The sequence below is a fragment of the Danio rerio genome, chromosome 22 (genome assembly GCF_049306965.1).
Source record: "Danio rerio strain Tuebingen ecotype United States chromosome 22, GRCz12tu, whole genome shotgun sequence".
NCBI classification, from domain to species: domain Eukaryota; kingdom Metazoa; phylum Chordata; class Actinopteri; order Cypriniformes; family Danionidae; genus Danio; species Danio rerio.
The window spans coordinates 3804744-3832500 of record NC_133197.1 but is presented as its reverse complement, the minus strand read 5'-3'; the positions used below and the strand labels follow the sequence as shown (position 1 = coordinate 3832500).

At 39.0% G+C, this 27757-nt stretch overlaps 1 protein-coding gene across 49 annotated transcripts in view; it reads left to right on the top strand.

Annotated features, from left to right (window-relative positions):
* ptprsa (protein tyrosine phosphatase receptor type Sa) overlaps positions 1 to 27757 on the top strand; it is a 387632-nt gene that overhangs the window by 73976 nt on the left and 285899 nt on the right. For 21 of the 49 annotated variants that reach the window (XM_073937019.1, XM_073937018.1, XM_073937016.1 and 18 more), the window contains exon 1: positions 11554 to 11848. The exons of the other annotated variants lie outside the window; for them this stretch is intronic. The gene's annotated coding sequence lies outside the window, so the exon portion shown is untranslated. Of the gene's footprint in view, positions 1 to 11553; positions 11849 to 27757 lie in introns of those variants that run through there. 49 annotated transcript variants of the gene reach the window in all.

Sequence of the window (27757 nt, the reverse complement as noted above, 5' to 3'; positions counted from 1 at the left end):
GTCTTTATTAAGTCTGATCTGTTCTGTATTGAGTCTGATCTAGTCTGGATTGAATCTGATCTGGTATGTATGGCCTGTATCGAGTCTGATCTGGTTTACTCATGTTTTGAGATCTAATCTGATTCATCATGATGCTGTTTATAATTACTAGTCTATTAATCTGATCTGATTTGTGTTGAATCTGATATGGTCAGTATTCATCTCTATTGAGTCTGTAAGGTCTTTATTGCATCTGATCTGGTTTAATCATGTTTTGAGTTTGATTTGGTCTGTATTGAGTCTGATCTGGTCTGTATTATATCTGAGCTGGTTTAATTGTGTTTTGAGTCTGATCTGGTTTGTATTAAGTCTGATCTGGTGTGTTTTGAGCCTGAGCTGGTTCAATCATGTTTTGAGCCTGATCTGGTCTGTATTAAGTCTGATCTAGTCTGTATTGAGTCTAAGCAGCTTTAATCATGTTTTGGGTCTGATTTGGTCTGTAATAAGTCTGATCAGGTCTATATCGAATCTGAGCTTGTTTAATCATGTTTTAAATCTAAGCTGGTTTAATCATGTTTTGAGTCTGATCTGGTCTGTATTGAGTCTGAGCTGGTTTAATCATGTTTTGAGTCTGAGCTGGTCTGTATTGAGTCTGAGCTGGTTTAATCATGCTTCGGGTCTGATTTGGTCTGTAATGAGGCTGATCTGGTCTATATTGAGTCGGGTTGATTTAATTATGTTTTGAATCTGATCTGTATTGAATATCAGCTGGTTTAATCATGTTTTGAGTCTGATCTGGTCTGTATTGAGTCTTATCTGTATTGAGTCTGAGCTGGTGTAATTATAAATTTGAGTCTGAAATGGTCTATATTAAGTCTGAGCTGGTTTAATCATGTTTTGAGTCTGATCTGGTCTGTTTTGAGTCAGATCTGATCTATATTGAGTCGGAGCTGGTTTAATTATGTTTTGAGTCTGATCTTAACTATATTGTGTCTGATCTGTATTGCGCCTGAGCTGGTTTAATCATGTTTTGAGTCTGATCTGCTCTGTATTGAGTCTGATCTGGTCATTTGTGTGTCTATATTTGACCTGTATTGAGTCTGATCTGCTTTAATGATGCCTGGTCTGCTCTGAATGCTGCAGATCTGCGTGTCGTCCTGAATTCTGCCGGTTCACGTCACTCTGCAGTGTGTGCAGATCTGCAGGCGTGAGATCCTGCCACTGTTTGCTTTGGCTCTTCATAGTGAAACGCGCACAGGAATAACAAGCGGAGATCAGATCAGCAGCGTGTGTTTGACTCCACTTTACAATACATGCTCCATTCTTATTACAAATACGACATTAACACACGCATCACTGCAGAAATAAAAGTATATACACCTCAGTTTATGCATTAGTTGGGGATTGTGTGTAAAAATAATTATTAATTTAATTAGTTTTGATGTTGTTCTTTTAGATTTGAGTTACATTTGCAGATTATTTTATTTATTAATTAATTAAATAATTTGTTCAACTACATTATTCCACTATAATTAAACATTTTGGATCTATGTTGCAACAGTGTTCGTGTGTGTATCTAAGCGAGAGTGAGTCGTTATCTGTGTCTTTATAACCTGAGTGTTTGTATGAGACAGATCTCCTGATATAAAGAGAGAAAGTGTGTGTGTGTGTGTGTGTTTGCAGGATAACAGCCCTTTGACCTGCTGGATAAACAAGCCCAGAGACTCTGACTCCAAATAAGGCCAACACATCCACACACACCGATCCACGGCACAGAGCACCGGCAACCTGCCATCCTGCCAAACACACACACACACACACGCTTCGGCTCCCCTTTCTTTCCGCTGCTGTCATTCTATCAGCCGCTCGCTCTCCTCATGTTTTATAAAAGGAAAATCCTCACCTCATTTATTCACCCTCATGCCGTTCCAAAGCCAAATCGCTCCTCTTCCTCTGTAAAACACAAAAGGAGATATTTAGCAGAACGTTCACGCTGCTCATTTCCAATAGGTCAAATTTCAGATTGGTGCTCAAGTCAATATATGGATTTTTAAAAATTATTTATTTATGTGCTGTTTATGTACATGACAATGGCATTTTGTGGGTGTGAAACTGTTTTTGATAACCGACAATGACGCTTTTCGACTGCATAAACATGATTTAGAGAAATCAATTTGTCATTTTCTGTAAGCAAACCTCAAACATGCAAAGGATTTTTTTAGATCAGATTCCTCAAAAATGAAACTATTAAACATTTTGTTGACTAAAAATATAAACAATACATTAAACAACTACTAATAATTGACTAATTGTCGTTTAATATAAGTTAAAGCACTTACAGACTTAAATAGATATGAAATAAGAATAAATGAAATCTAAAATGAACATATAAATAGACAAAAGCAAAATATCCCTGAAGTAAACTTATGATCACCAGCGATCCAGCCTGTGCAGACATCAGAGAACTACATAGAACTACAAACCCGCCATTAAACGGACTACAAGATCCAGTCATGCACCACGCACACACCTGACCTCGACCGCCATGATTGCAGACAGACACAGCTCAAGCTACTCCCAAGGCTGATTACTAGGACTATAAAAACAGCACAAACGCACACATTGTGGCTGAGTCTTGTTTACATTTTGTGACATTACAACGCAGATTTGAGAGAAAAGAGGTGTTAATCACTTTAATTGACCTACTTTTTCTCTCAGCCGTTGTTCAATCACACGATCCCTGCCACTATTCCTATTTGTTTATTTTTATTTAATTTATTTTACCATATTTATACATTTTCAGGGTTTACTACGTTTATTCATTCATTTTCATTCGGCTTAGTCCCTTATTGATCAGATGTCGCCCCAACAGAATGAACCGCCAACTATTCCAGCTTTAGTTTTACGCAGCAGACCCACGCCAACACGGGGAGAACATGCAAACTCCACACAGGAATGACAACTGACCCAAATGGGACTTGAGTCAGTGACCTTGCGACAGTGCTAACAACTGAGCCACCGTGTCGCCCCAAATATGAACATTAAAACCCATAAAATAAATAAATAAAAGCTAATGCGTTTATAATAAATTTGACTAAAATTGTATGCAAAGACTTCCTAAGTTAACACTGTATTAGCCCATGGCATGCGAATTTGAATATGCTAATTTGATATTTTAAAATTGGATCATTTTATAAGATATATTTGTTTGATCTTTGGGCAGCATGGTTCGAGTCCCATCTGGGTCAGTTGGCATTTCTGTGTGGAGTTCCGCCCTGTGTTTGTGTGGGTTTCCTCCGGGTGCTCCGGTTTCCCCCACAGTCCAAACACATGCGCTATAGGGGAATTGATTAAGCTAAATTGCTGAGTTGCAGCTGGAAGGGCATCCGCTGGGTAAAACTTGTGCCAGATAAGTTGGCGGTTCATTCCACTGTGGTGACCACTGAAACAGAGACTAAGCCAAAGGAAAATTAATGAATGTTTGATCTGTCTGTAAGCTCATATATGATCTTAAAAGGATAGTTCACCCAAAAATGGAAACTCTGTCATCATTACCTCCCCCTTCACCAGTTCAAAGTCTATTCGAGTTTCTTTCTTCTGTCGAACACTAAAGGCTTTTTAAAAATGCAAAAAGAAGCACATAAAGATTTAAAAGCACATAAGGGAGAGTAAATGACAATTTAATTTTCATTTTTGGGTGAACTGTCTCTTTAAGAGATTCAAATACACTCACCGGCCACTTTATTAGGTACATCTTACTGGTACCAGGTTGGAACCCCTTTGGCCTTCAGAACTCTCTTAATCCTTCTTAGCATAAAGTAAATAAGGTTCTGGAAATATTGCTCAGAGATTTAGCTCCATATTGACATAATAGCATCACGAGTTGCCTTTCTATCAGCTGGAACCAGTCTGGCCATTCTCCTCTGACCTCTGGCATCAACAAGGCATTTGCGCCCACAGAACTGCCGCTCACTGGATATTATCTCCATTTCAGACCATTCTCTGTAAACCCTAGAGATGGTTGTGCGTGAAAATCCCAGTAGATCAGCAGTTTCTGAAATACTTAGGCACCAACAGCCATGCCACGTTCAAAGTCTCTTAAATCCCCTTTCTTCTCCGTTCTGATGCTCGGTTTGAACTGCAGCAGATCGTCTTGACCATGTCCTTATGCCTAAATGCGTTGTGTTGCTGCCATGTGAATGGCTGATTTGAAGTTTACATTAATGAGCAGTTGGACAGGTGTACCTAATAAAGTGGCCGGCTGTGTGTAAAGTATAGACTAATATGGTGCTTTATTTTTTTTAAATAAATAATAAATATTTCTTTAAGTTTTGCAGTTAAATGCAGTTTTAAAAAAGCAAAGGAAGGAAATAATATAGCTTTAAATCTCCTTTTGTGTTTCTTGGAAGATGGAAATGCGTCTGGCTGTAAGATGACGTGAAGATGAGTTTATATTTGGGTGAAGTCTTTCTAAATCCATTCTCCTCCTCCTCCACCTTTTTTTCCGTTGGTCTGAAACGCAGCTCCTGGAGGCTTCTGCACCTCGTAACACCAGCGCTCTTTGTTATATTTTTGAAAAATGTGTGTGGATTTGGAGTCTTTCTGCTGAGAAACTGACCGCAGGCAGGCAGTGACATCACCGAGGGTCATTTTTGACTTTTTTTTAGCTCCTCCATCTCCACTGACCGTTGACTGCAGAAAGCACAGCACATTTCTAGCCATTTTAGCATGCTCTCCCTCAGGTCCTGTGAGGGAGGAAATGACCTCACCTTTGCATCTTTTGAAAAACAGATTTTTTTTTCCCCAACTCATTCAATAGCGACAAGATGGTCACGTTTAATATTTATGATAGCGAACAGAAATGACCTCTCCTTTCTCTGCGAGTGTGTGTGTGTGTGTGGGACTGTCTGTAATGAATTCATAATCTCTGCAGTGGGTCTTTGTAGATTCCTATCAGGCAGCAGATAAGACAGCACAGTTGCACTCTAATAGCTGTCAGTCTGCTTTCCTTCCTGGCTATGGATCAGTTCACTTTCTGTAGACAAACACACACATTTTTAGACACACACACACACACACACACACATATGAGTGGCTGTGTATTCAGAAGTATGTTCTCCGCTCTGTGGGCCTGAAGATGAAAGCTGCTGCATTTTCTGTCGATGGAAAGTCTGCATTTCTGTAGCTCGTTGAAAGGAGGTCCCTCAAGGCTCGGTACGAGGCCCCCTACAATTGATGTGTTTTTCCCCTTAAAACTTCAGGAACGGAGGTTCTCGTCAGTTTTTTCACTGTCAAACATGCCCAAAGTTTTGAAAGCCCCAAAAAAGCAAGTTTCTTTTTGTGCAGGCAGCTTTTAAGACCATTATTCGCACACCTCCGAAAAAATCTATTAAATTCAGCACAGTCGTCTGTGCCCTGCTCATACTCAAGCTGTTGAAAATGATCGTGACACTAACCAGTGCTTTGCAATTTAATATTGCCTGTTTATCAGCTTCAGATACGCTAAACTGAATTAAGCTTTGTGCGCCTGGTTGCCAGATCCTGCTATTCAAGTGTTTATCGGTGAAATAGTGAAGCTTAATTTAGCAGGTCATTCTCTAATTGCTTGGCTCCAATGCAGCACGCTTTGACCTAATTATGCATCTAACTACATTTTGCGTGTAAACGTATACCCAGGCATACAAAAACAACGAACAAACGTATTTCTGTCGCTGCATTGTAATCCACACGTGAGTCCAGCTGCGCTCTCATAGCGGGGAAATGAAAAACCTTCGTTGCAGCACATTTATAAACGCAACACTGACAACTTGTGTCTCCAAATTCTTCTTCTTCCACTTGTTTTGTCACCGAACTGTGGCGTCTCTCTGAGCGAATACTCTAGCGATGTATAAAGTACTAGACTCCCAGACTTAGGTAAAAGTACAAGTGCTTTATCAAAAAAATGACTTGAGTGGAAGTAGAAGTGCTCTTTAAGCACAAAGCTTAAGTGGAAGTACTAAAGTATTCAACTTTTTCTGCACTTAAATATTGAAAGTAGTTTATTTCAAAATGTGTCACGCAAATACTGAGAGTAAAAGTGCAAGTACTGTGTAATGTAGTTATTAAAGAAAGCAGTCAAAAGACGTCATATTGTTTTGTTTATTTTAAATATCTTTTTTGGGGGCACGAAAAGAAACATGGCTTACGATACTGTTTTTCTCTCACGCTTGAACCACAGATCTGACAGATTATAACAGATTATAAAAGCTTTAACACACCTTTCAAAGTTGCGTGTCACAAAAACACTCCGTAATCCATTCAAAACGCCATTGAAAATTTTTGGATTGCAAATTACCGGCATTTCTGTAGCTCGTTGAAAGGAGGTCCCTCAAGGCTCGGTACGAGGCCCCCTACAATTGATGTGTTTTTCCCCTTTAAAACTTCAGGAACAGAGGTTCTCGTCAGTTTTTTTCACTGTCAAACATGCCCAAAGTTTTGAAAGCCCCAAAAAAGCAAGTTTTTTTTTTTTTTTTGTGCAGGCAGCTTTTAAGTTCATCATTCGCACACCTCCGAAAATCTATTAAATTCAGCACAGTCGTCTGTGCCCTGCTCATACTCAAGCTGTTGAAAATGATCGTGACACTAACCAGTGCTTTGCAATTTAATATTGCCTGTTTATCAGCTTCAGATATGCTAAACTGAATTAAGCTTTGTGCGCCTGGTTGCCAGATCCTGCTATTCAAGTGTTTATCTATCATATCGGTGATATAGTGAAGCTATATTTAGCAGGTCATTCTGTAATTGCTTGGCTCCGATGCAGCACGCTTTGACCTAATTATGCATCTAACTACATTTTGCGTGTAAACGTATACCCATACAACAACATTAAAGGCCACCTATGATAAAAATCAACGTTTGTAAGCTGTTTGGACAGAACTGCGTGTAGGTATAGTGTGTCCACAGTCATACTGGAGTGATAGAAACACAATAAGTCTCTTTTTTTTATTTCCTGACATTATGAAACACCAAACCACATTTTTTGAACTGTTGACAGTCATATAAGTGTCCCACGTTGCTAAAAACACTATTAGGATACATATGTTTTTAAATAAAAAGGTGAAAATTGGTAGTTTTGCGCTATTTCAAGCACATACGTTCTTCCGGTTTGAAACAAATTTTTGAAGCTGCGTCACCGCGATTAGATACTTGTGTGTATTCCAGTGTGTAGACTGGATGTCTGTATCGGTGAGTACATTGTGACGTCTCTGAGTGTGCAGCATTAATTCATGAGAAAGACTTGGTTCAAACCAATCAGCGTGCTCTATTGTGTATGAGGTGGAACTTCATTAATATGCATGACAGCTTCGAAGACTGTTTTTACCTGTTACAGTGTTCAGACGGCAGAGAGACGCCACGGTGTGGTGACAAAACAAGTGGAAGAAGAAGAATTTGGAGACACAAGTTGTCAGTGTTGCGTTTATAAATGTGCTGCAGCGAAGGTTTTTCATTTCCCCGCTATGAGAGCGCAGCTGGACTCACGTGTGGATTACAATGCACGCGACAGAAATACGTTTGTTTGTTGTTGTTGTATGCCTGGGTATACGTTTACACGCAAAATGTAGTTAGATGCATAATTAGGTCAAAGCGTGCTGCATCGGAGCCAAGCAATTAGAGAATGACCTGCTAAATATAGCTTCACTATATCACCGATATGATAGATAAACACTTGAATAGCAGGATCTGGCAACCAGGCGCACAAAGCTTAATCCAGTTTAGCGTAAATGAAGCTGATAAACAGGCAATATTAAATTGCAAAGCACTGGTTAGTGTCAAGATCATTTTCAACAGCTTGAGTATGAGCAGGGCAGAGACGACTGTGCTGAATTTAATAGATTTTTTCGGAGGTGTGCGAATGATGATCTTAAAAGCTGCCTGCACAAAAAAAAAAAATTTGCTTTTTTGGGGCTTTCAAAACTTTGGGCATGTTTGACAGTGAAAAAACTGACGAGAACCTCCGTTCCTGAAGTTTTAAAGGGGAAAAACACATCAATTGTAGGGGGCCTCGTACCGAGCCTTGAGGGACCTCCTTTCAACGAGCTACAGAAATGCCGGTAATTTGCAATGCGAAAATTTTCAATGGCGTTTAGAATGGATTACGGAGTGTTTTTGTGACACACAACTATGAGATTAAGTAAATTGACTAAACCAAATCAGCACCATATTCAATTCCACCAGTAACACACCACCTTAGCAATCCTTAAGCAGCAGGAGAGGGGGTGGGTTCTCGAGATCTACCTGAGCTCAAACTCCCCTCTCGCCCTGCAACGGGAGGGAGCCCCGGCCTCGAGGATCTCATGAGCTCAAGGCTCTCTCCCGGGACAGCATGCCAAACTAGCTTAATACCAATCATCAGCTAACTGTGTGTTTTTTTTAATGACATGCACAGATGACATGTTCACCACAAAACAAGCAATGTGAGCGAACAAAATCATCATGGTTAGTTTTGATTTCACGTGTACTTTGAGAACCCTCTGCTTTGCCTGGTTCTGCATAGATGCTCCTTAAACCGCACACTAAAAGGAAAACACTTCCAGTATACAATGCTCATTATGCTCTTATGGATCGGCCGTGTCGAGTGGTAAGTGATCTTTATCATTTCCCCCCAGCGTCTTCCGATGGCTCTTGAAATTTACCATGCTACGCTTTCCGCCACCAGGAGAACGTGGGATGCGCCGTAACGTTCGATTTATAAGCCTGATTAAACCAGGCAAGAAACATGAGGGAAATCAACATAAAATCACCAGCAAAACCTTTACGCCGCGTTCTCGCTGATTGGGCCTCGGTTCTTTATGATGGCACAGATCACAGAGGCCCTTAAATAAAGAGGAATAAACGCGTGTGAACAATACCCCAGGGCTCCTCCGTGAAGATGAGTTATTGTGTTAGGCTTCTGCTCATTGTTTGGTGGCTGGAATAAGTGGATGCCTTTAACTTGCGGCATGTCCACACAATATGCGTCGTAAATTCTCTGATAAACATCCAGTGATGTTTGTTTGTTTGTGTTTATTTGTCCCTAGAAACGTCTAGGTTCATAACGGAGATTAGAGCGGTGAACACACTGTACTTAGGTGACTGAATTTATTAATCAGGGGTCGCCACAGAGAAATCAACCGCTAACTTATCCAGCATGCTTTACACTGCGGATGCCCTTCCAGCTGCAACCCAGTACTGGGAAACACCCATACACACTCATTCACACACACTCTTATTCATTTTCTTTTCGACTTAGTCCCTTTATACATCAGTCACCACAGCGGAATGAACCACCAACTATTGCAGCATATGTTTTACACAGTGGATGCCTTCCAGCAGCAACCCAGTACTGGGAAACACCCATGCACACTCATTCACACACACTCATTCATTTTCTTTTCGACTTAGTCCCTTTTTTTATTAGGGGTCACCACAGCGGAATGAACCACCAACAATTCCAGCATATGTTTTACTCAGCGGATGCCCTTCCAGCAGCAACCCAGTATTGGAAAACACCCATACACACTCATTCACACACACACACTTATTCACACACACACACACACTTATTCATTCATTTTCTTTTCGACTTAGTCCCTTTATACATCAGTCACCACAGTGGAATGAACCACCAACTATTGCAGCATATGTTTTACACAGCGGATGCCCTTCCAGCAGCAACCCAGTAATGGGAAACACCCATACACACTCATTCATTCATTTTCTTTTTGACTTAGTCCCTTTATACATCAAGGGTTGCCACAGCGGAATGAACCACCAACTATTCCAGCATATGTTTTACACAGCGGATGCCCTTCCAGCAGCAACCCAGTACTGGGAAACACCCATACACACTCATTCACACACACACACACACTCATTCATTTATTTTATTTTCGACTTAGTCCCTTTATTAATCAGGGGTCACCACAGCGGAATGAACCTCTAACTTGTTGAGAATTGTTTTACACAGCAGATGCCCTTCCAGCAGCAACCCAGTACTGGAAAACACCCATGCACACTCATTCACACACACTCATTCATTTTCTTTTCGACTTAGTCCCTTTTTTTATTAGGGGTCACCACAGCGGAATGAACCACCAACAATTCCAGCATATGTTTTACTCAGCGGATGCCCTTCCAGCAGCAACCCAGTATTGGAAAACACCCATACACACTCATTCACACACACACACTTATTCACACACACACACACACACTTATTCATTCATTTTCTTTTCAACTTAATCCCTTTATACATCAGTCACCACAGCGGAATGAACCACCAACTATTGCAGCATATGTTTTACACAGCGGATGCCCTTCCAGCAGCAACCCAGTAATGGGAAACACCCATACACACTCATTCATTCATTTTCTTTTCGACTTAGTCCCTTTATACATCAAGGGTTGCCACAGTGGAATGAACCGCCAACAATTCCAGCATATGTTTTACACAGCGGATGCCCTTCCAGCAGCAACCCAGTACTGGGAAACACCCATACACACTCATTCACACACACACTCATTCATTTTCTTTTCGACTTAGTCCCTTTTTTTATTAGGGGTCACCACAGCGGAATGAACCACCAACAATTCCAGCATATGTTTTACTCAGCGGATGCCCTTCCAGCAGCAACCCAGTATTGGAAAACACCCATACACACTCATTCACATATACACACACACACACACACACACACTCATTTTTTTTTTTTTTTCGACTTAGTCCCTTTATTAATCAGGGGTCACCACAGCGGAATGAACCTCTAACTTATCGAGAATTGTTTTACACAGCAGATACCCTTCCAGCAGCAGCCCAGTACTGGGAAGCACCCATACACACTCATTCACACACACACACTCGTTCATTCATTCATTTTCTTTTCTTTTAGTCCTTTTATTCATCAGGGTTTATTCATCACAGTGGAATGAACCGCCAACTTAGCCAGCATGTTTTACACAGCGGATGCCCTTCCACTGATTTAAAACAGCTTGATTAACTCGTAAAATTAAGTTGAACCATGATTAACTTAGTTTAATAAGTTACAATTAACTAAAAACATACATGACAAATAGATTATTTGTTTTACAGTGTACTTTTTAAAGTAACACTGCTGGTAATAAACTTAAATCAATTTATATAGGAACATACATTTAATAGACTAATCTAAACATTCGTGGTTTAGCAGTAATTGTCTCCTACAAAAAGCCAAACTATGGCTAATATGCTGAACATTCCATTCATACGAGCAAATACGCTTGTAAAACAAACAGGCTATAATAAAGAAAATGAATCTGTTTAGGGACAGCTTATTCCCCGCAGTGTCCATCCATAGACGTCCTATTTTGGAGGTGGGATGGTTTTAGTGAGGGTTTCAAATGACCGAGCGGCTCCTCTGTGCGCGCTCTCTCGCTACAGAGCGGTGGTGACGTGTGCGCGCTCGCGCGGATCCCCCGCCTGCACCGCTGAGTTTGGGGAGGGTAAACGAGCGGGAGAAAAAGGGGGGCAAAAGAATCCCCCATCAAACTGCCCCTACCCCCAGCCGAAGCCCAGGACCTGAAAGAAAAGATCTGCTCCAGCTCCGGGACGCGGCGGAGCGGCGATCGACCGACATTTAAACCTCGTTTTAAAGCGCGTTCGCGGAGTTCCGTGCGCTCTTGGAGAGTTTACGCACGCACGCCGTCGACATGGCATGGATAACTGTTTACTCCGGGTGAAAACTTCGCGTTCCTGAGGAGTTATTTGGAGTTTTTTGCTTTGCTTTACATGGATGCGCCGTTGAGAGGAATTATATGGTCGCACCGCATCTGCATCGATCCCAAGTGAAGTTGCGTGGACGCGCGTGGAAGAGTTGTAAGTAAAACCATTTAAATTAACTATTTGATCACTCTTTTAGATACCCTTTTATACAAATATTAAAAATTTTTATACTAATAGTTTGTATTACACAGAGCTACTTTAATGTTAGTTTTAGTGATGCTTCATTGATTGCATTGTGTGCATTTTCAAAATGTTGGGTTGTTGTCGTCACCAAACGTTCGGTCAAATGTGCACAAACACAACATTGTTTTTTTTTCAACTCAGTTTAAATTATACTTTTCAACCAAATGGTTGGGTTTGTGTGTATTTTAACCCAACATTGGGTTGTGTTTTAGAGTGTAGGGGGTATACATTGAAATGTGTGGAATGCCTTGGTTTTTTCTGTATATACTGTAGCAGTCTAACGGGTCTAATGTCGCTGTTTTTACATCTTTTATCTTCTGTTGTGGGTCTCTGAGACCTCCATGCTCTAACTTCACAACTTTTACTTTTCCAGTTATTATGACGGATCACAAACACGTTTGATAACCTACCGAGCACTTTTGAAATGCTGCATCAGCTACTTCAGTCTCGGTGATCCTAAGTATACAAAAATGTGACGAACTTGCAATTTTTACATTGTGGGTGTTTTATTTAGCTTGGATTTGACTTGTTCTTTATTGTACTCAGTTCAAATATCAATGTGACCTCAAATCAAATGCAATTTCTGTAAAAAAAAAAAAAAAAAAAAAGGGGATGATTTACTTAACACAGTATAAGATTAAGGGGATTATTCACCCCGAAATGAAAATGTACTCACTGTTTACTCTCCCTCAAGTAGTTCTAAACCTTTTATATCTTCTGTTGGACACAAAAGAAGATATTTTTGAGGAAAACTGTAACCACTGACTTCTGTTGTGTTGGTTTTTCTTACTATGCAAGTCAATGGTTACAAGTGGCTGACCAAAAAGAGGAAAGAAACTTCTGAAGGTTTAAAAACAAGTAATAATGACAGAATTCTCATATTTTTAGTTGAACTATCCCTTTAAAACTTCGTTAATATCCACGAAATGCTCTTTTGTTGGGGTTAGAGAAACACATTTTGAATATCTTGCAGAATTACTGCGAGCTCACTGACATTTTCATTTAATTTGGGGAGCACAGCCACTCTCAGATAATGAGGAGTGTTGGAAAGTAACTTTTTCTGGAGCTTTACATTGTGGTTGCTTTATTTAGACTAGATTTTCACTTCTTTATTGTAATTAGTTCAAATGTCAATGTGACCTCAAATCAAATGCAATTTCTCGGGGGGAAAAAATAATGATTTACTTAATAAAGTATAGGATTAAGGGGATTATTCACCCCAAAATGAAAATGTCACTCTTCACATAAGTAGTTCTAAACCTTTTATATCTTCTGTTGGACACAAAAGAAGATCTGTTTTTGGGAAAACGGTAACCACTGACTTCCATAGCAGGAAAAGCAAACACAACGGAAGTCAATGGTTACAAGTTGCTGACCTAAAAGAAGAGGGTTTAAAACAAGTAAATAATGACAGAATTTTCCTGTTTTTGGTGAAACTATCCCTTTAAAGCTTCATTAATATTCATGAAATACTTTTTTGTTAGGGCTGGAGAAACACATTTTGCAGAATTACTAACCTTTTTGCAAGCTTTTACTTGACTTTGGGGAGCACAGCCAGTCTCAGATAATGAGGAATGTTGAAAAGTAACTTTTTTTGGAGCTTTACATTGTGGTTGTTTTATTTAGCTCCCTTGGTAACTGGATTTGACCTGTTCTTTATTGTAATTAGACCTCAAATTTCACTGTGATCTCAAATGCAATATCTGGGGGGAAAAAAGATGATTTATTTGATAAAGTATACAATTAAGGGGATTATTCACCCCAAAATGAACATGTACTCACTATTTACTCTCTCTCGAGTAGTTCTAAACCTTTTAGATATTCTGTTGGACACAAAAGAAGATATTTTTCAGGAAAGCTGTAACCACTGACTTCCATTGTGTTTGATTTTCCTATGGAAGTCAATGGTTACAAGTTGCTGACCTCAAAGAAGAGGGTTTGAAACAAGTAAATAATGACAGAATGTTCCTGTTTTTGGTGGAACTATCTCTTTAAAGCTTCATTAGTATCCATGAAGTGCTCTTTTGTTAGGGTTAGAGAAACACATTTTGAATATCCTGCAGAATTACTAACCTTTTTGCGAGCTTTTCTTTTAATTTGGGGAGTGCTGCCAGTCTCAGATAATGAGGAATGTTGGAAAGGAACTTTTCTTTTGGAGCTTTACATTGTGGTTGTTTTATTTAGCTCCTTTGGTAACTGGACTTAACTTGTTCTTTATTGTAATTAGATAAAACGTCAATGTGATCTCAAATCAAATGCAATTTCTGGAAAAAAGGATAATTTATTTGATAAGGGGATTATTCACCCCGAAATCTAAATATACTCACTATTTACTCTCCCTAAATTAGCTCTAAGCATTTTGCATCTCCTGTTGGACACAAAAGAAGATATTTTTTTAGGAGAACAGTAACCACTGACTTCCATAATAGGAAAACAAACACACGGAAGTCAATGGTTACAAGTTGCTGAATGGAAAGGGTTTAAAACAAGTAATGATGACAGAATTGTCATGTTTTTGGTGGAACTATCCCTTTAAAGCAATATCCTCCATCAGAGATGAGACCTTTTATCAACATTTACATTTTGAATAAGCTGCAGGAGGAGTGGGATGCATTGGAAAATAAAAAAAAATGACATGAAATCCAACCTGAAATCTCAAACAGAATTTTAAGACTAGATTTGATCAAGTGAATTTTACCCGATGTCGTATTGGGCATACAAGATTAACTCACGCCTTTTTACCTAAAGATGAAGACCCCAATCAATGTTTGTGCTGCAAAACTCCCCTTACTGTAAAACACATTTTACTGGACTATCCTGATTTTAATGATTCCAGAAGCCTTTTTTATGAAATGAACTCTCGTAAGGACATTTTTAGCAAAGTGACACCAGAAAATTTTTTAGAATTCTTATCATGTATTAACACAAAACATCTTATTATTTTTTGTATTCTTTTATATATATATATATATATATATATGTATATATATATGTATGTATATATATATGTATATATATATATGTATGTATATATATGTATATATATATATATATATATTTATATATATGTATATATATGTATGTATTTATATATATGTATGTATATATATATATGTATGTATATATATGTATGTATATATGTATGTGTATATATATATATATGTATGTATGTATGTATGTATGTATGTATATATATATATATATATATATATATATATATATATATACATATATACATATATACATATATACATATATATATATATATATATATATATATATATATATATATATATATATATATATATATATATATATATATATATATACGTTCTTACCATAAAAATAGCCTTGGTTGCTGATATGGGAATAAAACAAATACATACATGCATATCCCTTTAACGCTCCATTAGTATCCATGAAGTGATCTTTTGTTAGGGTTAGAGAAACACATTTTTAATATCTTACATAATTACTAACCTTTTTGCGAGCTTTATTTTTGACTTTTGGGGAGTACTGCCAATCTCAGATAATGAGGAATGTTGAAAAGTAACTTTTTCTGGAGCTTTGAATTGTGGTTGTTTTATTTAACTCCTTTGGTAATTGGATTTTTTTTGTTCTTTATTGTAATTAGACCTCAAATTTCATTGTGATTTAAAAAAAAAAAGATGATTTATTTGATACAGTATAAGAATAAGGTGATTATCACCCCAAAATGAACATGTACTCACTATTTATTCTCTCTCGATAAGTTCTAAACCTTTTTGATATTCTGTTGGACACAAAAGAAGATATTTTTCAGGAAAGCTGTAACCACTGACTTCTGTTGTGTTTGTTTTTCCAATGGAAGTCAATGATTACAAGTTGCTGAATGGAAGAGGGTTTTAAACGAGTAAATAATGACAGAATGTTCCTGTTTTTGGTGGAACTATCCCTTTAAAGCTTCATTAGTATCCATGAAGTGCTCTTTTGTTAGGGTTAGAGAAACACATTTTGAATATCTTGCAGAATTACTAACCTTTTTGCGAGCTTTTCTTTTTTCTTTGGGGAGCACAGCCAGTCTCAGATAATGAGGAATGTTGGAAAGTAACTTTTTCTGGAGCTTTAGCAAAACGGTCACATTGACATTCGCAGCTAATGTGGAAATGTAGAGTTGGGAAGCTGAATAAAAACACATCTCTGGAGGTTTAGCATTAGCAGATTTAAACGGAAGGCATTATTGAGAAGGATATTTGCTCTCTGAAGCCAAGTGTTCATCTAAACATTATGAATTCCTGTCTGTATTTGAGGTAAAGTTGGATTTATATTCATTCAGTGACACTCTCTCTATATTGTTTACCATGGTACTTTTGAATATTTTAAACCACACAAGAGTATGACTTCAAACCAACATAAGCACTATTCATTTGACTCTGAACAATGCTTTGATAGTCATAGGCTACTAATATGATATCTCTGTGTAGAATTTGCAAAGCATACTTTTCTGAGCAGGAGAAAGTCTGAATGTGTGAATATTAAACCAACTTTACCCCAATCGGTCTGTATTGTCCTAACCTAAAGTTTATTTCCATCCCAAGAGAAACATAAGTTCATACAGAGGTTTTAGCGAGGCTGGGTAAAAGCATAGTGCAGGTATTGTCTTGATTCGTTTAGTCACAGATAATGCAGGGGTCATTAATCACTGTAATGTGACTTTGGGGGGCCCATATGAGCATCAGTCTACGCTGAAAGCTCTGGTTTTGCTTTTAAGAAACGTTCGACCTGAGAGTTGACTTTGATCTGGATTTGGACTTTGTTGACGTCTCTTTCTATATCTTTGATGGCGACGATTTACTCTTGTAAAGGGTCTTGCATTAAAAAAGTAAAATTTAGGCCTAAAGTTCACTGAAATATGGTGTTGTTAGTCTTAAATGCTTTTAAATGGGTCCTAAATTTCATTTCCTCATGTAAAGCTACACTGTAAAAAAAAAAAAAAAAAAAAAAAAAAACTTGCCTGCATGGAGCATTTACTCGTGCATCATACTGTTATGTGATGCATTGTATGTACGCTTTACTAAAAATAAAGCTCTTTAATCTAGTTTTGAACTGAGAAGCCATAAATGAGAAGGCTCTACCTCCTTTAGTGGACTTTGTGTGCATGCTTTACTAAAAAGATAGGTCTTTAATCTAGTTTTGAACTGAGAAAGTGTGTCTGAGCCTCAGACATCATCATGAAGGCTACTGCGGAGTTTGGGAGCCATAAATGAGAAGTCCCGACCTCCTTTAGTGGACTTTGTGTGTATGCTTTACTAAAACGATAGGTCTTTAATCTAGTTTTGAACTGAGAATGTGTGTCTGAGCCTCGGACATCATCAGGAAGGCTACTGCAGAGCTAAGGAGCCATAAATGAAAAGGGTAAACCTCCTTTAGTGGACTTTTTGTGCATGCTTTACTAAAAAGATAGGTCTTTAATCTAGTTTTGAACTGAGAAAGTGTGTCTGAGCGTCAGACATCATCAGGAAGGCTACTGCAGCGATAAGGAGCCATAAATAAAAGGGTAAACCTCCTTTAGTGGACTTTTTGTGCATGCTTTACTAAAAAGATAGGTCTTTAATCTAGTTTTGAACTGAGAAAGTTTGTCTGAGCCTCGGACATCATCAGGAAGGCTACTGCAGAGTTTAGGAGCCATAAATGAAAAGGGTCAACCTCCTTTAGTGAACTTTGTTTGCCAAAAGTATAAAGTTGTTTAAAAGTTCTCCATGTATTTATGCATAAATGTATGTTGTGAATAAATTTAGTTCATTATAATTTGTAAAACATGTCTTTTTAAAGAATTTAAAGCTTAAATTTGTAAAAAAAAAAAAAAAATTGTTAACTTAGTTGATTAGTTTTGGGACAACATAACGGAAATGTGTTTTGCCCTGTAAACGTCTGAAATTTCATTTATAATGGTCTTAAAAAAGTCTTAATTTTTACTTGTTGAAACCTGTAGAAACCCCATTGTAGCTACTCAGACACGATTGGCGTTTTCGTGAAATGCATACTAGAGCTGTGCGATATTGAAAAACATAGTTTAATAGTGCTATTTGGAAAGAAATCTTGAATTTAGACTGATTATGGTGAGTTTGTAGGGGAGTGAACAGTGTTGCCAGATTGGGAGGTTTTGAATTTGATTGTGTAAGTTCACAAAATTAACCTAGCTACTTTAACTGTCATCATTTTTAACCATACTGGCTGTTTTTTTGGTGCATTTCGGCAGGTTTTGGACCGCTTTTGGGCTAGAAAAAATCAGTTGTATCTGGCAACACTTGGAGTGAATCACGGATAAAACATAATAAACAAATTGCAAGGAAAAATATACAATAGAGCAAAGAACAGCAGCGTAATGGAGATTCAAACAGCATTCGGGTACAGAAATTGAATGATCAGATGTAATTTAAAGTAGTACTGACTTCACTGTATTATTAATTAAGTAGATCTATTGTTTACTAAAGCTAAGTTCTAGTAAATTGTTTCTGAGTCAGTTCAGTTTTCAGAGTTGAAGTTCAGCTTGGTTAAGTTCAGTGTGGTTTTATTTTCACTGCTGAAAGTCCAAACACTGAAGAGCAAATCCATCAATGCACAACTCCATAAGCCTAAAACCAAGCAAGCCAGTGACGACAGTGGCGAGGAACAAACTTCACCAATTGACCGAAGTGAAGTAAATAAAAACCTAGAGAGAAACCAGGCTTAGTTGGGCATGACCATTTCTCCTCTGGCCAAACTTCTTGTGCAGAGCTGCAGTCTAGGAGAGATGCTGGACGTCCATCATGAAGAAGCTGTAGGTCACCTGGTGTTGTTCAGGCTGGCCCAAAGGGTCAAACGCATGCAAACTTTCACTTTATTTTGGTTGAACCCCACAAATCTCACACATGTGGTGCTGATCAACTATAATCCAAATCAGCCTTGCATATCTATGACTATTGCGAAGGCACACATTGCAATATCGATGCTGAAATTATATATTGTGCAGCTCTTAAGCGTATTTCAGGAGGTAAAGATTATAAAAAGGGTTTGTTTTTGGAGTCAAAAGCTTTCTTTTGATGTTTGCTGCGACCTGCGAACTCCCGAGTATGCTGTAGTTTCTAAATGTCACAGTAATTGGACAATTTATCACGGCTGATCACTGTCAGATCTTGAGATGAATGCGCAGGAACGCAGCCAAAAACCCAAGCCGTTAGCCGTGACTGTTGTCGGCGTTGCTCATTTTTCTTAGCAATAACAAACAAGAAATCAATGGAGTCGGGGTTGGAGTCAGAACGAAGGGAAATTTTTCAGGGAATGTAAAAAAAAAAAAACTTCGCCGAACTAACTTTGATTTCCCCGTGTGCTCCCCGTGTCACCTCTGGATGAAAAAGTTAATTGAATCGAGCCGAGGATATGAGTTCTTGGTGAAATGTCTTTTTTTTTTTTTTGTAAGGTGTCTTCCCTGGGGTTTTGAAATTCATTTCTGCGACGGTAGTCCTCCCGGTGTCGTTTCTTGTGTTTTCCTACACTTATCGCTGTAACCTTTTCCCCCCGTTTTAAATAGGGATCAAAGGACAATGCTGCTGAGAGATTCCGGACACACTCTACACCAAAATAAATATGCTCCCCACTTTGGTTGCGTTACCGATTCAGCCCTCTGTTGATATGAGCAGCTAATGAGCATTCTAAATATAACACATTGCATGCATTTCAGTTTTGTCTCATTTCAGTGTCTCATATCGCTACTTAAAGTACATCTAGGGCTGTTTTGGAGAATAGCACTGTGCAATGTCCACCCTGTCTTGTCTTTTTAGGCACCTTAAAAGGGATAGTTCTCCTAAAAAATAAGAATCTGCACATTATTTATTCACCTGCAGTTGGTTTTAAAACTTAATAGAAGATATTTTGAAAAATGCTGAAGATATTTAAAAATATCTTATTTTGTGTTTAACAGAAATGGTGAGTAAATTATAACAATTTTCATTTTTGGGTGAAATTCGCTTTAAAACCAGGATCTACTAAATTAAAATTACATTTAAAAACAAATTAATGTTTGTTTGTTTGACCCAGAAAATTAAAAACTGCAATCTTACATCAACAATCTGAAGTGTAAACACTCAAACAATCTTTAGTGTATGAAAATGATTGCAATTTGCATATGTTTAGTGTTCTTAATAGGCATGGGCCGGTATACGATTCTGACAGTATGATAACCTTAGATAAAAATATCAGTTTCACGGTGTTGTGATGACAGATATATGTAACCTATGTGCACGCAAAATTATAAATTGGCCTCATGGCACTCAAAAGTGGGGGCTCGTCCGGGATGCAAGTCAATACAAGTGAAAATCTAAAAAAAAGAGAGGGTCACAGAGACTAAATCGTACTTTAAAATAGAAACTAAATCAAAACATGATGGTTTGTTGATGCAAAAATATGTTAAAGAGATTTGATAAAAATATCGCGGTATTGTGATGACCGCTGTAATTCTGAATTCGTTCTGCTGCTTTAGCAATAACACTTCTAAAACATAGGTAGAAGATGGCATTTCTATACTAGACTGTGTGAAGTTTTGGGTTTGTACTATGTATTTTTATGTGTACAATGCTACCGTAGCAGTACCTAAAAATCACACTCATTCAAGAAAGAGGGTACAAGTTCAATCAAAGGAAAAACAAAAAAGACATGCATGTCAGGGTTTGGCGTAGGATATTTAAGCGCAAAAGTATAAATTGGCCTCATGGCACTCAAAAGTGGGGGCTCGTCCAGGATGCAAGTCAATACAAGTGAAAACCTAAAAAAAGAGAGGGTCACACAGACTAAATCATACTTTAAAATAGAAACTAAATCAAAACATGATGGTTTGTTGATGCAAAATATGTTAAACAGATTTGATAAAAATATTGCGGTATTGTGATGACAGCTGTAATTCTGAATTCGTTCTGCTGCTTTAGCAATAACACTTCTAAAACACTAGTAGAAGATGGCATTTCTATACTAGACTGTGTGAAGTTTTGGGTTTGTACTGCGTATTTTTATGTGTACAATGCTACCGTAGCAGTACCTAAAAATCACACACATTGAAGAAAGAGAGGACAAGTTTAATCAAAGCAAAAACAAAAAAAGACATGCATGTCAGGGTTTGGCGTAGGATATTTGTGCGCAAAATTATAAATTGTCCTCATGGCACTCAAAAGTGGGGGCTCGTCCGGGATGCAAGTCAATACAAGTGAAAACCTAAAAAAAGAGAGGGTCACACAGACTAAATCATACTTTAAAATAGAAACTAAATCAAAACATGATGGTTTGTTGATGCAAAATATGTTAAACAGATTTGATAAAAATATTGCGGTATTGTGATGACAGCTGTAATTCTGAATTCGTTCTGCTGCTTTAGCAATAACACTTCTAAAACACTAGTAGAAGATGGCATTTCTATACTAGACTGTGTGAAGTTTTGGGTTTGTACTGCGTATTTTTATGTGTACAATGCTACTGTAGCAGTACCTAAAAATCACACTCATTCAAGAAAGAGAGAACAAGTTTAATCAAAGCAAAAACAACAAAGACATGCATGTCAGGGTTTGGCGTAGGATATTTGTGCGCAAAATTATAAATTGGCCTCATGGCACTCAAAAGTGGGGGCTCGTCCGGGATGCAAGTCAATACAAGTGAAAACCTAAAAAAAAGAGGGTCACAGAGACTAAATCATACTTTAAAATAGAAACTAAATCAAAACATGATGGTTTGTTGATGCAAAATATGTTAAACAGATTTGATAAAAATATCGCGGTATTGTGATGACAGCTGTAATTCTGAATTCGTTCTGCTGCTTTAGCAATAACACTTCTAAAACACTAGTAGAAGATTGCATTTCTATACTAGACTGTGTGAAGTTTTGGGTTTGTACTGCATATTTTTATGTGTACAATGCTTCAAGAAAGAGAGAACAAGTTTAATCAAAGCAAAAACAAAAAAGACATGCATGTCAGGGTTTGGCGTAGGATATTTGTGCGCAAAATTATAAATTGGCCTCATGGCACTCGAAAGTGGGGGCTCGTCCGGGATGCAAGTCAATGCAAATAAAAACCTCAACAACAAAAAAGGGTCACTGAGACTAAATCATACATTAAAATAGAACTAAATAAAACTGTAATAGTTTGTTTATGCAAAAATATGTTAAACAGATTGGATTAAAATATCACGGTTTCAGCCACGGTTTCTGCGGCGACCACTGATAAATAAATAATTACTTCGAAGGAAAATGAACGATCGTGTCAATCATTCTTTAAACATTCTTCACTCAAAACTAAACATTTTGTAATTATTTTCTCAACCTTTATTTGTTATATAGATATTTTTATATATAGATATAAAGTTTAGAACTACTTGAAGGAGATTAAATAGTGCATGAAATGTCATTTTGTGTGAACAATACACTTTTAAACTAGATGAACATCATTTTAAAAGCGAGTTATTGAATTATGAAAATATAGTTAAAAATTATTTAAATTATTTAATATAAAATATTTATATTAATAATGAAATATTGTAATATAAAATACTAGTTCAACAGAATTTGAATGAAAGGCCCTCATCCTATGTCAGTCCCTAGTGCTCTGCGCTGTATTCAATGGCGCCATAGATGGGCTCAGCACAGGAAATGCTAATGGAGTGGAAGAAATATCAAAACAACAATTACACAAAAAGCTCCCTCTCACGGTGGTTATTGTAACCCGTGTGTGCCAATGTGATCGCAGTCGTAGATAAAATTAGGAGAGTTTCTGTGCGACAGCGAGAGAGAGAGAGAGGGATGCAATTATCAGCTTTGGTTTTGAATGGCAGATGCGGTAATGGCAGCTCCTCGCATTATCTGCGGGAAAAGGGAGGCTGAAGAGAAATGTTCGCCAGCGCCTAAGCTTTGCCAGCTAATTGTGTTTATTCCTCTTAATTTGTCCCGAGTGCTAAAGCGGTGCTCTTCAGCTCACGGTGGGTGCAATTTGTCTGGTGGTTATAAAAGAAAGAGCGCCGTGTCTTTGAAACGAAGCTCTTCTGCTCTTAATGTGCCAGTGGCTTGCATCCGCACGCACCGCAGGAGGAGCCCATGTTTTCCTAGCCTTCCACCGTGACCCGCGGGACAGCGGTCAGCCGGGCGGAATTATCCAGCACTTGTTCGGACGAGTTCCTTAGAAAATCGCAACATTGTCCGTGACAGGCCTGGTTGAAGATGAGGAATAGCCTCGGCTGGTAAATTATATTAGCTCTCTGGCCTATGTTGGCCATTGGGTCCACCAGGTCAGCAGCCGAATCCGAGATAAGACGCCAAGTAAAACCCACCCCTGCCGACGGGATTGATCCATCTCACTCCAAGTTTAATTTCATCTCACGCCTGGCCAGTTGCCTACGTGACTACGCCGCAGGACCGATCATCCGGCCTCTGGGCACTCAGTACTGCAGCGGTGCTGATAAAGCCAAGAGCTACTACCAGCTCCCCACGCCAGCCTAAGCTTAAACCCCCCTCACCGCAAGACTGGATTTCAAACCAATGATATGCTCCGCTCGCTCCGATGCCACTGTGATAATGCGTTCATTATGGTAGGAGGGCGTTAGATCCGTGTTTTACCCACCACCCATCCTACTGGCCTCAATATAGAGTGGTGGGCAAAAATATTAACCCCCATCTTCCCAAAATATTAAAAGAAGTGATGTTTAACAGTGCAAGGACATGTTCTAAAACTACTATATTTAATAAATGTGTTGTCTTAGTAAACATCCCATAAACATTTTAGAATAAAATCTAAAAGGGGGGCTAATACTTTTGCCCGCAACTGTATTTCACTTGTTTTTTGTTTTTTTTTTTACCCCCGCCACGCTGATAATCATGCTTTCTGCTCTTTAAGTATGATGACCAGCTGGCGCTCCAGGTTGATGGGCATCCCGCCCACTCCCGGGATGTTTCAGACAATGCAGATCTGCCATAAACACGCCCCACCTCGGCTTCAATCTGAGTTATGAGCCCTCCGAGGGCTGTGGAGACGGTTCCCCACCCGGCTCTCCGTGGCTGGAGGTCAAGATGCCATCTGTGATTGGTCTACTTATTCTCCACTTTGGCTCGATAGTTTACAGACCCTAATGAAGCAGATTGGGGTCGGATCCCTGTTTGATAGACTTGGAGCTTCATGACCTTTCTGCAGGGCGACTTCAATCCAACAACTAAGGACTCTTTGGCTCACCGATCATGCATTTATTTGATCCAAAGTACAACAAGGCATTGATAAAAATGTTTACTACCTAAACCAGTGGTCCCCAAGCTTGTTCCTGGAGGGCTGGTGTCCTGCAGATTTTAGCTCCAACCCTAATTAAACACACCTGAACAAGCTAATCAAGGTCTTGCTAGGTATACTTGAAACATCCAGGCAGGTGTGTTGAGGCAAGTTGGAGCTAAATCCTGCAGGGACACCGGCCCTCGAGGACCGAGATTGGTGACCCCTGATCTAACCTGTCTAACTATCTAAATCTAGTTTAGCAGTTTGTGCTTGCCTAAAACAGTTAGCATTGGTCTTGCTTGCTGATGCATTGGGTGAGTGAATATATTGAGCAGGATCCACCAGGTTTTGTGTTGGGACCGTTGAAGTTGAAGGGGTTTAGAGTGACCCTATAGAAACCTCAGGGCCCAGTGAAGGGGGCAGTTTTCAGGACGAGGGGCTTTTTTTTTTTGTCATGCGCTAAAAGCTGCTAATCCGCTGGCCTTTGTATGGGAGCAGAAAGCTCGGGGCAAGATGGGAAAGCCGTGGCTTTTTCAGAGCCAGGCCTTTTGTTGTCATTTCGCCCAAATCAGGGGACATCTGTTGGGATCGGGGGCAGATTCCCAGCTGACGGAGAAGGAGGAGGAGGAGGACAAGATACGCTGGCGGGGGTGGGAATGTTTCGGGGCTGATGGATGTGGGTAATTGTTTGTAATGCAAGCATGAAAACAAGGGCCTCTGGGAGCCGGGGCCACATTTGTGTGTGTGTGTGTGTGTGTGGATAGAGGGGCCTTGTGGTTATGAAACAGTCAGTGGAGTGTAGATGGGGTTAAACACGAGTAAATACCTGCCTGTCAATGCAAGCCATGCTCCCTTAATTAGGAATGACAAAACGGTTTGACAGCGGAGAAACGGCGAGCGCTATCGCCTGTAACTAGCAGAAATGTCAACATGTGATTAAGCTCTGTTGGAGACTCATTACGTTCCTGAAACGTGGATCTGTTTTTCAATAAAAATCACATCTCTTTTTGTTGTAGTTAGCGTGGCGATAGTAGAGGATTTTACTCCACTCTAAGGAATGTTTCGCATTTTATGTTGACCTGCTATGGGGAAACACTTTAATTCGATTTGTACACCCTGCTGAAAAATCCAGCTTAAACCAGCCTAGGCTGGTTGGCTGGTTTTAGCTGGTCGACCAGGCTGGTTTTAAAGGGGTTTTGGCCATTTCCAGGCTGGTTTCCAGCCATTTCCAGCCTGGTCTGAGCTGGTCAGGCTGGGAGATGACCAGCTAAAACCAGCTTGACCAGCCTAGCCAGGCTGGGAGCCCAGCCAAAACCAGCTATGTCCAGCATAAAACAGGCTGGTCAAGCTGGTTTTAGCTGGATTTAGCTGGTCATTTTCCAGCCTGACCAGCTAAGAACAGGCTGGAAATGGCTGGAAACCAGCCTGGAAATGGCCAAAACCCCTCTAAAACCAGCCTGGTTGACCAGCTAAAACCAGCCAACCAGCCTAGGCTGGTTTAAGCTGGATTTTTCAGCAGGGCTTTCAGTGATGTAAACGGGGAGCTCTGTTGGCTAAAACTAGCGCAAATATCAACATGTTATCAAGTTGGGAGTTCATTAATAGAAATCACATCTCTTTATTGTAATCATTGCGGTGTTTGTAGGTGATTTTACGAAAGGAATGTTTTGCTTTTTGGGCTTTGGGGAAAACACTCAATTTGTACACTTTCACTGAGGTAAACGGGGAGTGCTAGCACCTCTAATTAGCACAAATGTCAACATGTGATCAAGCTCGGTTGTTTTTCAATAAAAATCACATCTCTTATCGGTGTAAGTAGCTCAACGACTGTCTAAGTTTGCTCAACGACTGTTTTACTTTTGCCTCTGTGTGGGGAAACACTTTTATTTGATTTGTACTAGCTAACTAGCTCAAATTTAACTAGCAGAAATGTCAACATGCGATTAAGCTTGGTTGGAGACTCATTACGCTCCTGAAACGCGGATCTGTTTTTCAATAAAAATCACATCTCTTTTTGTTGTAGTTAGCGTGGCGATAGTAGAGGATTTTACTCCACTCTAAGGAATGTTTCGCATTTTAGGTTGACCTGCTATGGGGAAACACTTTAATTCGATTTGTACACTGTCAGTGATGTAAACGGGGAGCTCTGTTGGCTAAAACTAGCGCAAATATCAACATGTTATCAAGTTGGGAGTTCATTAATAAAAAACACATCTCTTTATTGTAATCATTGCGGTGTTTGTAGGTGATTTTACGAAAGGAATGTTTTGCATTTTGGGCTTTGGGGAAAACACTCAATTTGTACACTTTCACTGAGGTAAACGGGGAGTGCTAGCACCTCTAATTAGCACAAATGTCAACATGTGATCAAGCTCGGTTGTTTTTCAATAAAAATCACATCTCTTATCGGTGTAAGTAGCTCAACGACTGTCTAAGTTTGCTCGACGACGACTGTTTTACTTTTGCCTTTGTGTGGGCAAACACATTTTTATTCGATTTGTACTAGCTAACTAGCTCAAATTTAACTAGCAGAAATGTCAACATGCGATTAAGCTCGGTTGGAGATTCATTACGCTCCTGAAACGCGGATCTGTTTTTCAATAAAAATCACATCTCTTTTCGGTGTAAGTAGCTCAACGACTGTCTAAGTTTGCTCAACGACTGTTTTACTTTTGCCCCTGTGTGGGGAAACACTTTTATTCGATTTGTACTAGCTAACTAGCTCAAATTTAACTAGCAGAAATGTCAACATGCGATTAAGCTCGGTTGGAGGCTCATTACGCTCCTGAAACGCGGATCTGTTTTTCAATAAAAATCACATCTTTCTTTTTGGTGTGGTTGGCGTGGCGATAGTAGAGGATTTACTCAAGAAATGTTTCGCATTTTACGTTCACGTGTTATGGGGAAACACTTTAATTTGAATTTCAAACAGTGGCACAGTAGGTAGTGCTGTTGCCTCACAGCAAGATGGTCACTGGTTCGAGCCTCGGCTGGGTCAGTTGGCGTTTCTGTGTGGAGTTTGCATGTTCTCCCTTTGTTTGCGTGGGTTTTCATCGGGTGCTCCGGTTTCCCCCACAGGCCAAAGACATGTGGTACTAGGTAGGCTGAATTGTCTGTAGTGTATGAATGTGAATGAGCGTGTATAGATGTTTTCCAGAGATGGGTTGCAGCTGGATGGGCATCCGCTGCGTAAAACATGTGCTGCATAAGTTGGCGGTTCATTCCGCAGTGGCGACCCCACATTAAAAAAATTTAAACACAATTGAAATTTAAAACACATTTCATAAATGCGCAAATCTGATTCGTAAATTTAAAACACAGTTTTTTTTATTATTATAAACTCTCAGTTGTCCGAAAACAATCTGCTTTCCACTTCGGAATTGAAACGTTGATATTTGTACATTCTGGGTATTTCTTTCTTGCAGTTAAAAGTATATATCTGAAGATTGTACTTTAATAATTGCCATTCAAATGCCAGTTTGTAGTTAAGATTAAGAAAATTAACATTTTCCTTTTTTTCACAAAAGGTAAAAAAGAGTTCTGTTTCATACATTTTATTCATGTTTTC